This window comes from Octodon degus, unplaced genomic scaffold (assembly GCF_000260255.1).
Source record: "Octodon degus isolate 3935 unplaced genomic scaffold, OctDeg1.0 scaffold00090, whole genome shotgun sequence".
In the NCBI taxonomy this organism is placed as follows: Eukaryota; Metazoa; Chordata; class Mammalia; order Rodentia; family Octodontidae; genus Octodon; species Octodon degus.
Genome location: NW_004524666.1, coordinates 10,041,111 through 10,054,676, shown reverse-complemented (window position 1 = coordinate 10,054,676; position 13,566 = coordinate 10,041,111). Strand labels below are relative to the sequence as shown.

The 13,566-nt window shown below is 40.9% G+C and overlaps 1 non-coding gene and 1 pseudogene across 1 annotated transcript; both read right to left on the bottom strand.

The window, feature by feature from the left end:
- Positions 1-7,512: 7,512 nt before the first annotated feature.
- On the bottom strand, positions 7,513-7,619 carry LOC111818412. The gene has a single exon (XR_002822405.1). It is a non-coding gene; the product is annotated as a U6 spliceosomal RNA (small nuclear RNA).
- A 1,542-nt stretch (positions 7,620-9,161) lies between these two features.
- On the bottom strand, positions 9,162-9,598 carry LOC101588512 (annotated as a pseudogene).
- Between the last annotated feature and the right edge of the window lie 3,968 nt (positions 9,599-13,566).

The following is a 13,566-nucleotide window of genomic DNA, read 5'->3' as shown; positions in this document are numbered from 1 at the left end:
CCAGCCCCTGAACAAATATTATTGAGTACGTTTATGGCATTTTGTCAGGTCCTGTGATGGCTTGGGGAAGCCTGTTCATTGCAAATTCCCCAGTCGGTGCATTCTGTTATCATAGCACAAGATGGACTAAAATAAGAAATTAATGCCAGGAGTAGGGGTTTGATAAAAAGAAACAAAATAAAACAAATACAAACAACAGGAAAATGTGGAGGCTTTTTTCTGGTAGTTTTTAACAGAAAAGATATTAGAGATTGAAAGAATAAGGAGGATCAGGCTAGAAAAATCCTAGATTATGTTTTTTGTTTTTTATGTATTTGATACAGGGTCTCATTATGCAGCTTGGACTTTTAGTGATGTCCCTGCTTTCAACCTCCCCAGCGCTGGGATTATAGGCATGCTCCACCATACCTGGGTCTTGGTGGCTGGTTCATTGCACCCAGGGGCAGGGCTGGCACAGCATGTGGTGCTGAGGATCTAACCCTGGTCCCTGAGCTTGCCTAAGCAGGCACTTAGTCCGCTGACTAGAGTTTGTTAAGGGTTAATACTAGTAAGGGTTCCACAAATAGAGTGGGGTGGAGGAGTGAGAATTGAAGGAACTATATAGTTTCTTTTAAATGGACATACAGTAAAATGAGAGAAAAATGTTGTAAATTAGAATTTATAATAAATGAACCAGAATTTAGGAATTTGAAGATTATTTTTTCTTTATGTACTTGGTATAGAGTATGTGTGTGTACTCACTACGCAGCTTGGAATCACAGCGATCCTCCTGTTTTCAGCCTCCCCAGTGTTGGGATTACAGGCATGTGCCACCATGCTCAGACTCGTTTCAGGCTCAGCATGCCCTGGGGGTGGGGCTGGCATGACTTGCCGGACAGGGGATCGAACCCCACTGAGCTACCTCGCTGGCCTGAAACTTGAAGAATTTTTAGCTGGTAGAGAACGAAATCATTTTTAGGAGAGGAAATTTAGATTGAATCAAAGTGATAAGAAAATTATCAAGAAATCAGTATGGCTAGAAGGATACTAGCTGCCATTTGTTAAGACAACAGGAGATTGAATGACCCCAAGACATTTCAGAAATTCTTGTTTTTCTTTTTTCCAGAGGTGTAGTCCTATTATATTGCCTAGGCTTGCCCTTAACTCCTTGGCTCAATTGATCATCCTGCCTCAGTTTCTTAAAAAATTAGCACTACAGGCATGTGCTACCATGTTTGGCTCATTTCTGAGGCTGCTCCTCCAACCAAAAGCCCAGAGCTATACAGAAGCAGAATGGCTCAGAGGAACAGGATGGAATATTCACTGTGTTCTTGCCACCCTAGACATCCAGGTTTTTCCCATTGGATTCCACTAACTTTACCTAGTTGAGGCTCAAGTAGGCTGAGTGTGGCCTAGGGGTGCTCCCATGACCCCAGAACTGTAAAGTTACCTGTGCATAGAACCCAACTGGGAGCACAACAAGGATGAGACACCAGCCTGTAAGGAAGCACACTCACTTGTGAGAGCTGTGGTTGAGTCCCACACAGAAGGCCTTGGGCACCCAACACCTACCCTGGTTGCCAAGCTGGGAGATGGGGAGTCAAAGTTATTTTCAAGCCTGAGGATGGATGGATGGATTGATTGATTGATTGATTTTTTAGTCTTTTTGAGACAAGGTCTTGCTATGCAATTCAGATTGGCCTTGAGCTCACTTTGTAGCCCAGGCTGGTCTCAAACTTGCAATGATTCTCCTGCCTCAGCCTCTCAAGTTGCTGGGATTTCAAGTGTGCGAAGCCTTCGGATTTAGTGTTTGCTTGCCCTGCTGGGGTTTGGGTTTGTATAGGACCCGCTATTCTTTTCTTATTTCCTTTTTTTTTTTATTCTTGTTTTTTTAATGAAACATTTAATAATTTATATATAAAATCTCAGTAAGAAGCCATGTAAAATGATAGAAATATCCATCTTGCATTGAGTTAAAATAAATAAAGGAAAAGAAACACAGTGGTAGGGACTGGGGTTATAGTTCAGTGGCACACAACCCACCTGGCAAGCACTATGTCCTGGGCTTGATTCCCAGTACCAAAGAGAAAACAATACCAACAATGCCCCCCATGGGGACCAGGCTGTGTAAGGATTGAGATGCTGAACCCAGTACTGTCTGATTTCCCAGCCTCTGAAGGAGCTGAATCTCACTCCAAGGAGTCCAGAGCAATAAATGTCAACTTTAGAGATAAGACTGTCCTCTTAACTGGCAAAACTTACTGGTTGGAAAGGTCTTTGTTCTAACTTCTCAAGGCTTGCTAATTTTCATGGACTTAGGCTCAAATACCCTGCACTTCGTAACACGCCCTCTGTTTTGAAACCCAGTTTTACTGGCTGGCTCCAAGAGAATTTTGACGTCTCTGAATGTCCCCAAAACTTATTACTTTTCTCTTTTATTTAAGCCTTTGCCATAACTTGTTTTAGGAGATTGGGAACTAGGTCAAGTCCCCAATATCCCCACTGGACATAAAGTTTAAGTATAAAACAAGAATATGAGGCCAAGAATATAGCTCAGTGGTACAGCACCGGCCTGACAAGTGTGAGGTTCTGAGTTTGATTCCAGGAACAAAAAAAAAAAAAAAAAGAATATGAACAAAATGTTTAAAAATAACCTCGATTGTATGTCAACTCATTACAACATTGCAAGAGACAAATTTGAACTTAAGAAAAGTTTGATTTTATGAAAAACTTAAGTTGGACAGTTTGTTTAGATGTGCGTTAAAACATATTTTAAAAAGAACCTGGAAATAAAACCAATTTGTATCCTAAAATAATTGTGTATAAGAACAGAATTAAGGGCTTGCTGGATAGCTCAGTTGTTTAAAACACCACTTGGGCAAATGCAGTCAGGCACATAGGACCATGGTTCAATTCCCAACTCCAGAAGTTGTGCTAGACCTGCCTAAAGTAGTAAAAAAAAAAAAAAAAAATCCTTCTCAAATTTTTGGGCTGGGGAAATAGCTCAGCAGATTAAGCACCTGTCTGGCAAGTACAAGGACCCAAGTTCGATCCCTGGTACTACATACCGTGCGGGCCCCTGAACCCTGGGCATACCATGCTGGCTGAAACCAGGCGTGGTAGCTCAGGCCTGTGATCCCAGCACTTGGGAGGCTGAAACAAGGCGATTACTAGGAGTCTGACCTGCATGATGAGACTCTGTATTCAATAATAATAATAATAATAATAATAATAATAGAACAGAATTATAAAATCTTAGGGCTGGGGCATATCTTGGCAGCACGTCACCTGCCTGGAAAGCACAAGGTCCTGAACTTCATTCACACAACCAAAAAAATAAAATAAAATAAAATAAAATGTAAAAAAAAAAAAATTGAAGCTGAGTAGATTAGAGTGACCTAATCTTTAATGTACTTCCCTGAAAACAATACAGGAGGAACATTGGTAGAAGCTTCAGAACAGCATAGAAGGGAGGATGGACGCAGCATCGCCCACGTGCTGGCACCACAGGGGTGCTCCACCATGCTTAGCTCCTTTCTACGTCTCCTTTCCCTCCCTCTCCTCTCGCCCCCTCCATCTCCTTATCCCCTTCACTTTGGCAGTATATCTAATGTATCTTCATTTCCTTGTATCTTTTATTTTTTGGTACTGGGGACTGAACCCAGGACCTTACACTTGCCAGGCAGGTGCTTATGCTGCTGAGCTATCTCCCTGGCCCTCCTTTTTTCTTTTATTTTGCTCTTTATTTATACTTGAGATTTCTCATATTAGAGAAACCATAAGGTGTGTAAGCTTGTGTGACTGATTTATTTTGCTTAACATTATGTTTTCAAGATGCATTGTTTTCCTCCTAATGACTCAAATGTATCCTTTATAGCACTGTAGTATTCTGTTATGTATAAATATCACATTTTATTTATTTATTTGTCTATTAATGGACATATAGGCTGCTTCCAAGATTTAGCAGGTATGAATTGTGCTGCTATAAATATGGGTATGCATATATCACTATAAAATGATTAAATCTTTCTGGAAGTATATTGTATAGCTGAGTTCAGTCTGATTTCTTTTTCTTTCTTTCTTTTTTTTAATAGTAGTAGTTATATTAAAGGTAGAAAAAGAAGGGTGGGCCAGATAGCTCAGTGGACTAAAACACTTGTAAATAGGATATCATGTGCGCATCTTGTACAGCAATTAACCACTATGAAGAATGTATGCAATGTGTTAATTATTGAAACTGTCCTACCAATTTGATTTGAAACTGTGTAATTGCTATTGGTTTATCAATAAAATTATGGGGAAAAAAAAAGAAAATGCCAGAAGAGAAAACAAAACAAAACAAAACAAAAAAACACCTGCTTAGGCAGAGCGCAACGGCTGCGGTTCAATCTCCAATCCTCGGCCTGCCGTGCTGGCCCCGTCCCCAGGTTGTGCTGATATGGCAATTGAGACTGGGTATGGTAGTGCACACCTGTAATCCCAGCGCCTGGAAGGCTGAAAACAGGAGAATCACTATGAGTCCGATCTATGTAGTAGATCTGCCCTGCAGACCCTGTCCTAAATAGTGCTTATCATGCATGAGGTCCTGGGTTGAACCACCAGCACCACCACCAAAAAAAACAAACAAACCCAAAGAACCTTGAAAATTACATTGTCTGCCTTCCACCAGGTCTAGATTTCACTGAGCTAAACAAGCCAGTTCTTGGGGTCATCTCCAATTGCTTCAGTTTGAATATTATTTTGAGGCCCTTGAATGAAAGCCTCTATAGTACACATTTTCCCCAAGTGGGTGTTATTGTATATTTTTGATCTAACATTCTTAGAACTCATTCTTACAAGTCCCCCTGTTCCTATTAATACAAACTTGGGAAGCACATATTTATTAATTATCTTAGTCTATCACACAACACTGTTGTTGCTTGGAACATATAGTGTAGTTTTCCTCTTTGGGCAAACTACAAGTTACCGGGTTAATAGAAGCAGGAAGGCATGTGGGGGGATCTCCAGAAGGACAGCCCTCTCTTGTAAGATGACTGCTTACTGTCTTACTAAAGGCCGGACAGGGTTTCAGCAACGGCAATCAGTTTCCTTAGCAAGTGAAGCAGGTTGTATTTGCAGGCAAGGGAGCATCGGGGAGGAATGAGGGTATTGGAGTCCCAGCTTTGTCTAAGTCTACCCAAACCACCCTTCCCCACATCCAAGAGTTTCTCTCCTTCCCAATGAATACCCTAACTTAACCAAAAGATGTCATGAGACTACATGCTCTGTTGTCAGCCTGTAATCTGCAAAATTAAATTTTGGGCCTTGCCTGCCAGAAGGCTGCAAGAGACCAGGTTTCTTTATTTACTTGTTTATTTTGGTGATGGGGCTCTAACACAGGTACCCTATTACCAAGGAGCTACAGCCCAGTTTCCTTTAAATTTATTTCATTCAATTTTATTGTAAGTTGACTACTTTTTTAATAAATAAAAAGAGATCAGTTCTTTTAAGTTTTTCATAAAATCTCTGTGGGTCTCTACCTATTCCTTGAGCACAAAGTTCAACTTTTTCTCTCTTTCTTTCTTTTTATTTATTTGTTTATTTTGCGGTACCAGGGATTGAACTCAGGACCTTGCACTTACCAGGCAAGCACTTATTCTATTGAGCTATCTCCCTAGCCCCAAAAGTTCAACATTCTGATATTATCTTATTCTCACTGAAATACTGTTTCTTCTCCAGTACTACCATGAATCCTTTTACCTTTGGCTGACTTTATTATCATTCTAGGCAAGTACTTGAATTCTCAAAGCCTTGCCTTTTTTGGGGCCATTTAACCCAAAAACACAGATGGTATTTTCAGAACTCCTGATGCTAGCCCATGCTGTGATGATTGGTTTTATTTGTTGCCCTAGCTAGATCATAGTACCTAGTTATTCAATTAAAACTAATTAACATATACAAGGTGAGCTGCACTTGGTGGCTCAGGCACGTAATCCTAGCTACTACAGAGGCTGAGGCAGGAGAATCACTGAGCTCTTGAGACCAAACTGGAAACATAGTGGGACACCATCTCAATAAAACAGTTCAAAGTGCCTGCCTTGCAAACACAAGGTTCCAAGTTTGATCCCTGGTACTAACAAAAACAAACAAACAAAACAACAATAATAAAAAACAAACAAAAAACCCTCAAAAGAAATAATTAGGGCTATGGAGATAGCTCAGCAGTCTAAGCGCCTGCCTAGGCAAGTGCAAGGACCCAAGCTCAATCCCTAATATGGCATGCTGTACTGGCCCCACCTTGGGCGTGCTGAGCTGGCCACCAAGGCCTGATGTGGTGGCGTACCCCTGTAATCCCAGTGATGGGGAGGAGGCTGAAACAGGAGGATTGCTACAAGTCTGAGCTGCGTAGTGAGATCCTATACTGAATACATGAAATTTAAAGATAATACTAATAATTAATGAGGTAGACTTCACACAATTGTTTTGTGGCCTAAGAATAAGAGATTTCCCTCGAGGAAGGGGAGTCTCCCAGGGCTTACAGTTGCAGCATTAGCCGGAAGTTCCAGCCTGAAAGCTGCTCTAGCATCTCGGACCTGCCTGGCCAGCCCCCATGATTGTGTACGGTAGTGACTCCTGCAATACATTTTTGTACGTGTATGTGTGTGTACATACCGCTATTTCATATCATGCCTACACACAGATGCTCCTTTGATTTGCCTCCCAGTAAACCAATTGTATGTTAGAAACACCATAAAGTGAAAAATGCATTTAACACTGCATACCTAACAATCATCCTACATGTTTCCACCTCAGGAAAAGATCAAAATTCAAAATTTCACATGTAGTTTGTATTGTATGTCTATAACTTTCACAGTATTGTAAAGTTGAAAATTTGCAAGTACATATATATGTGTATGTGTGTGCATGTACAATATTCATATATATAACAACCAGTAACATATATTTTATAACATAATATATACACCTTATATAGGATATGCATTGTATGGTTCTGTTACTCTGGCAAGAACCTTAACTTATATACAAGCCATGAATTCAGGCTAGTTATAGAATCTTTTTATTTTTTGGGTATTTGAGAGAGGGTCTTGCTGTGCAGTTTCAGCTGGCCTTGAGCTCACTTTGTAGCCTATGCTGACCTCGCACTCACAGCAATCCTGCCTCGAACTCACAACAATCCTGCCTCAGCCTCCAACGTACTGGGATTACAGGCATGTGTCACCATGCCTGGCTTAGTTATAGAATTTGCTTGGCCCAATACAAAAAGAAAATGTGGAAACACATTTTCAAAAAGCAAGATAAAGTATTAGAGGTGCTAAATTATTTTTATTAATTTTCTTGAGAAACAAATAGCAATGAGACACTTTCAAAACAGGTTAGTAGGACAGTTACAATAATTAATACATTGCATATTGTTGTCTTCGTAGTATTCATAGTACAAGATGCAGACATGATATCTTGTCTAAACATTATTTGTTTAAAACTTTCTTCTCACTGAACTAAGAGAAAGTAGCTGTATATCTATCCTAACTGATAAAAAATATGGAAAGCTTCACGAATTTGTGTGTCATCCTCGCTCAGGGGATATGCTAATCTTCTCTGTATAGTTCTGGTTTTAGTATATGTGCTGCCGAGGTGAGCATGGTGAGCTAAAATATTAAGTTTTCCTTTAAAAATATTTTATTGCAGGACACTATGGTAAACACCTGTAATCCCAGCTACTTGGGAAGCTGATACAGGAAGACCTCAAAGTTGAGGCTAGCCTGAGAAACTTATGGAGACCCTGTTTTAAAACTTAAAAACTGCTGAGGAAGTAGCACAGTAGTTGAGTGCTTGCAGATTAACATGAATCATTAACCTAATGGTCAACTTGTAACACACAGCTGAACTAAATCGAAGTGGTTCTGCATGTGGAGGACCCACACAAGGGTGGTTGCAACAGCATGGAAGGAGAACTGGAAGGAGAATGGTGCACTGCTGAGTCTCCTGGAGAACCTTGTCATGCTGGTTTTCCTGATATGAGCTCAACTGTGCTCATCGCTGGAGGAGCGCAGGTCCTTGCTGTTGCTAAGGATGGCTACAGTTCCCTTCAGCGAGCTCTGGCCCTGCCTTGAGCATTGCTTCCTGGCTCCAGGGCAGGGCCCTTTCCCTGCTGACACAGACCCTTCATCCCACCAGTGTAGACTTTGTAGCTTCCACCACTGACCTTTGAGACTTGCCAGTGCAGATACAAACTTGGATGATACATTGTAGCCTCTAGGCTTTCTGTGGGACACAAGCCCTTGGCTGGATTCTTTGGGTCTCTAGTGCACGGACAGATCTCTGGTACTCTTCCGCATTGGACTCTTTGAGTGAATATTATAAAATAATCCTATAAATTAGTTGTCTTGGGACCAAGGACTTATCTCAGTAACATAAGCGCTTGCTTGGCAAGCACAAGGTCCCAAATTCAGTCTCCAGTACTGAAAAAAAAATTAGGTGTCCTATAATAAATCTATTCCCTTGTAAATCCTGATACAGCAGTGTCCCTTGGTTTGATCCCCAGTACCACCAAAAGCACTTTACTTTTTATAAAATATATCAGAATTAATAATGATCCATTAATAATAACATAAAATTATTAGTTGTAAACTATTTTGGTATCATAATTTTATATAATGAATAAATCAGATTTATTGATGTGATACCTTGATCTTCAGAATTTTCTGGCTTGCTTTTCTGCACATCAAATTCATTAGGGTCATAAAAATTTATAGTTTTAGAGACTTTATTTTTAATCAATGCAATTAAAAGCAACCTTGGTTCCTGGCAAATGCTCGAATAAAAATAATTTTTAATTTTAGGATTTTCTAGGGACAGCCAGATAGTTCAGTGGACTAACGCACTTACTTAGGCAGAGTGTAGTGGCCAGGGTTAGATTCACAGCATGCAGTGCCAGCCTCGCTCCTGGGGTGTGCTGAGATGGCAAGGGAGACTGGGCATGGTGGTGTGTACCTGTAATCCCAACGCTTGGGAGGTTGAAAACAGGAGGATCACTACAAGTCCGATCTACATCGTAAGACCCTGTAGACCCTGTAACCCCTGTACTAAATGCAAAGAAAAAAAAAAAAAAAGATTTTCTAGTGATGCAACTGTTACTATGTATTTATTTATTCATTCATTTATTTGTCTTCTTTTTCATTGTCCCAAATTTATTGACATTACAGCATAGCAAAAAGATTCAAACAGCTCCACGTGGTGTTTTGAAATTCATCCCGATGGTAGGCTGTGTGACCTGCAGGTTGGAGAGGCTGCCGAAGTCCAAAAGCTTCAGCATTTCCTTAGTGTCAGGATCTACTTCAATGATTTCCTGATCCAAGGCTGAGACCTCAGGGACGTAATTATCTCTCCTTTCTCTCTCTTCTTCCTTGATGGAAATACCCCGCACAGGGCCCCTCTGTATCTGCTTCATCAGATGTGTGACATAGCCTGCTATCTGGTTGCGGAGCTTCTTGCTGCGGGTGATGGCGATTTCCTTGCACATGCGCTTGTTGGTGCGGAAGTCGTTTCCCAGGCGCGTATAGTACTTCTCGATGATGACGTGGGCTGCCTTCTTTACTGCCTTGGTACGAACGCGGCCCATGTTGGCGGGTCCCAAGGAAAGAGCTATTTGTCTTCCTAAGGCAGGGTCTTGGTATGCAGTTCAGGCTGGCCTTGAGCTCACTTTGTAGCCTAGGCTGGTCTCAAATTTGCAACAATCTGAATCCAAATCTGATCTGCATAGTGTGACCCTGTAAACTCTGTAGACAATGTACCAAATACATTAAAAATATTTTTTTGCAACAATCCTCCTGCCTCATCCTCCTGAGTTCTGGGGTTATTGGCATGCATCACCATGCCTGGATGTTACATTTTTCTTATAGACTTTGGCAACATCAGCAGAAATTATTTATTTATTTATTTATTTGGTAGCACTAAGGTTTGAACAGAGGGCCTTCAATTGATCTAGATCCTTCATCCTTTTCATTTTAAAACAGGGTCAAATTTGCTACCTGAGTGTGGTAGTGCATGCCTGTAATCCCAACACTTGGGAGCCTGGTGCAGAAGGATCATCTTGAGTTTGAGTCTAGCCTGCACTACATAGCAAGACCCCATCTCAAAAAGAAAAGAAAAAAAAAAATTTGTAAGTTGCCAAGGTTGGGCTCAAATATGTGATCCATCTGCCTCAGCCTCCCAGAGTGTTCATTACAGGTATAAGCCTCCATGTTTGTGTCTGATGTTATTTTGAAACATAGTAGACATTTTTATTCATCTAAAGCTTAATGATTCAGGGGCTGGGGAGATGGCTCAGTGGAATAAGAGATTCCCTGGCAAGTGCGAGGGCCTGAGTTCGACCCCTGGTTCTGCAAAATAAATAAATAAATAAAGCTTATTGATTCATAGAAGATAATTTTTCTAAAAAGATTTTTTTTTTTCCTGTATTTCAGGGAAGGGTTTACAGGGTGTTCAGGGTCTCACTACTAGATCGGACTCGTAGTGATTTTCCTGTTTACAGCCTCCCAAGAGCTGGGATTACAGGTGCATGCAACCAGGCCCAGTCTCAATCACTATCTCAACCCCCTCCCTGGGGGCGGGGGCGGCATGGCAGGCCCCTGGGATCTAACACCTGGCCCCTGAATCTGCTTTCAGGCATTTTAATCCGTTGAGATATTTGGCCCACTCTCTCATTAATGACTTGTTTACCCAAAGTTTCATGTGAAAATAGGGTTTCAGTGGTAGAGCACATGCTTATTACAGGAAAGGCAGGGGCCTCAATACCCAGCAACAAAGTGGAAACAAACAAACAAAATCATTCTTCTCCCTGCCTCTCCTCCAGTGCTGGGGATGAAGAAAGTGCTTTTTGTTTTTTTTCCCTGTCAAATGCAATTAACCTTATTTATTTTTTGCCAGTTTTTTTTTTTTTCTTTTATGGTATTGGGCCTCAAAATAGAGGTTTTCTGGCCACTGAGCTATATCCCCAAGCCCTTTTATTTTTCATTTGAGACAGGGCCTCCTAAATTGCCCAGTTGGACTGAACTTGCGATTCTCCTGCTTCATTCAGCCTACGAAAGTGCAGGGTTATAGGCACGCATGTCCCACAACGTCTGGATTTTGCCACGATGGTTAAATTCAGCTTTTTTTCCCCATAATTTTATTGAGAAGCAAAAAGCAGTGAGACAGTTTCAAATCAAACTAGTTTGATTAATTATTGACAGTTTCAATAATTAAAACATTGCATACTCTCTTTCCAGTGGTCATTTGCTGTATAAGATGCAGGCATGATATCCTATTTACAAACACTATTAGAGCAATTCCCTCTATTCATTAAGAGAATGTAACTATATATCTATCCTAACCATTTTGAATACACAGATACAAAATGAACATTCATCTGTATCCCCTTTTTTATTTAGTTCTGTCAATTGAATATTATAGGTGTGTTAATTCAGCATAATATTCTAAAGAGTCCAGTAATCCATAATAGTATTGGGTCTTCTGCTTTGCTGGCAATGTCAGAAATTGTTGACCTGAGTCCCCTACAGCTCAACATAACATCATGGCTTTGCTTCTTATACTTTGTTTTTATACTTTTCTGGTTGTATATGGTTAGATTTCTGGACTTATGTGTAAACATAAAAATTATATAATTCTTTATGCCTATTTTTAAAATTTTTTAATTTTTTAAATGTTTTTTTCATCACATTCTGTAGGGACTTAAAATTTAACATATCAATACTTGATGAAAAATACCTGTTCCATGGTATGCCTAAGATGTTTGATATTCAGACAGATAGTGAGGTTAAGCTTAACAGCCTAGGTTGTATGGTAATAACAATAAGCTTCTCTTCTGGAGGGTTAACCATCTAAGTTTGTAGACCAAAATTAGAGAAAAAGGAGGGCCGCAAGGAAAGCCAACACTTTGGCCCTAGCCTTCCTAGGTCAATTAAGACTCAGGACATATGAGAACCTGTACTGTAACATTATGTGACTCAGTTGTGTCCCAAATTTTCTGACCAAGGAGATTATGGGGCCAAAGAGGAAAGTGATCAATGATGTAGTGTGTGCCTAAGGAGAGTCACATGGAGAGAAAACATTCTCTCAGACTTTCACAGAGAGCACATTGGCCAAGCAATGATTGTGACTCATCCACATGGCTGACACTGACAAAGGATCTACAAAGTGTGGTACAGGGTTATAGGATAAATCCTGAGAGGATTTGACTGACTTTATCAGATCCAAAATCTACAACTTTTGTTGCATAGGTCTTGCTTTATCTTGGTCTTAACCAACCAGCAGAAAAGTATAAATTCAGCTTTCACTTATGAACCTATGGATATTTTGCAACACTTCAGCAGTTTTCCAAATCTTAGACTCTAGGCTAAGTGTGGTGGCATAGGTCTGTAATCCTAGCACCCGCAAAGCTGAGGCAGGAGGGTCTGAGTTTGAGACTAGACAGGGCTACACAGCCAGGTAGAATACATAGTGAGGTCTTGTCTCAAAAACAAAACAACCAAACCTTAGACTTTAAACTTGAAGAAATGGACAACGCTTTGACATGCTTTACAATGTCCATGGGCACATTTTGTTCATAATAATTTATCGCTGATGTCTATTGCCAGATTGCTGGCAGCTCCTGACCAGGAACTCTAACCAGAGCATTACAGCATCGGTGCAGCTGCAGTGCGCTGGGTTGCGCAGAAGCATGAGGAGCCAGTCTGCCGTGCTTAGTCCAGTGCTGTTCTTTCTACAGCTGCAGAGCTCCCTGCTGCTGCTTCTCTGCCCCAGACCCCCATCAGGAACACAGTCTGGGCTTGGATTCCGACCTGCACATGAGCGTGTGTGCTGGGGTGCTCGGCATCTGTGTAACCTCTGTGACTGGCTGTGGGTAAAGGTGGGACAGCAGGGCTCATTCTGCGCAAATGCATGCCTCAGTGTTCTATCAGAAACCATTCACTACCAGGATAAAACTATGAATTTCAAAGTGCACCAGTAGAACATTAGTAGACCGAGTTGCACGTCCCTTCTGAGGGTGAAGCCTAAAAACCCAGGAGCAGCCCTGCCTGGAGTACTCCTATACTGATTTCACCAGATTTATGCCGTGTGTGGGTAAGCATCCCAATTCTTACATTCCCTCCTGACAGCCTGTTTACAGGATAAGGGACATCTGGCCTGTGTCTGAAGACTGGGCCTTCTGCAAAACAGTTGTCAGGAATTAGGAGTACAGTAGGTTTATTAGGAGCAATGCCTGGGAGAAATAAACAGGCTGGGCAAGCAAAAGAGGACAGGAAAACCTGCAGATTCTGTGGTTCCAGGAGGAATGAGGGTGCTTTAATTTAGGTATCAGAAACTATTTTTAAAACATTAAAAAATTATTAGTATATGTTTCAATATGTTTGCAATATATCACAATTATATTCAGCTTGGAAAAAAATATATAGAGGGTGTCACATTTGGTCATTTTTACTCCCCCTGCCTATCCATCCTCCAAAGCCCCTTCCCAGCTGTGCAGTCTGCCTCCCTGTTTCTTTTCTTTTCTTTTTTTTTTTTTTTTTTTTTTTTTTTTTTTGGCGG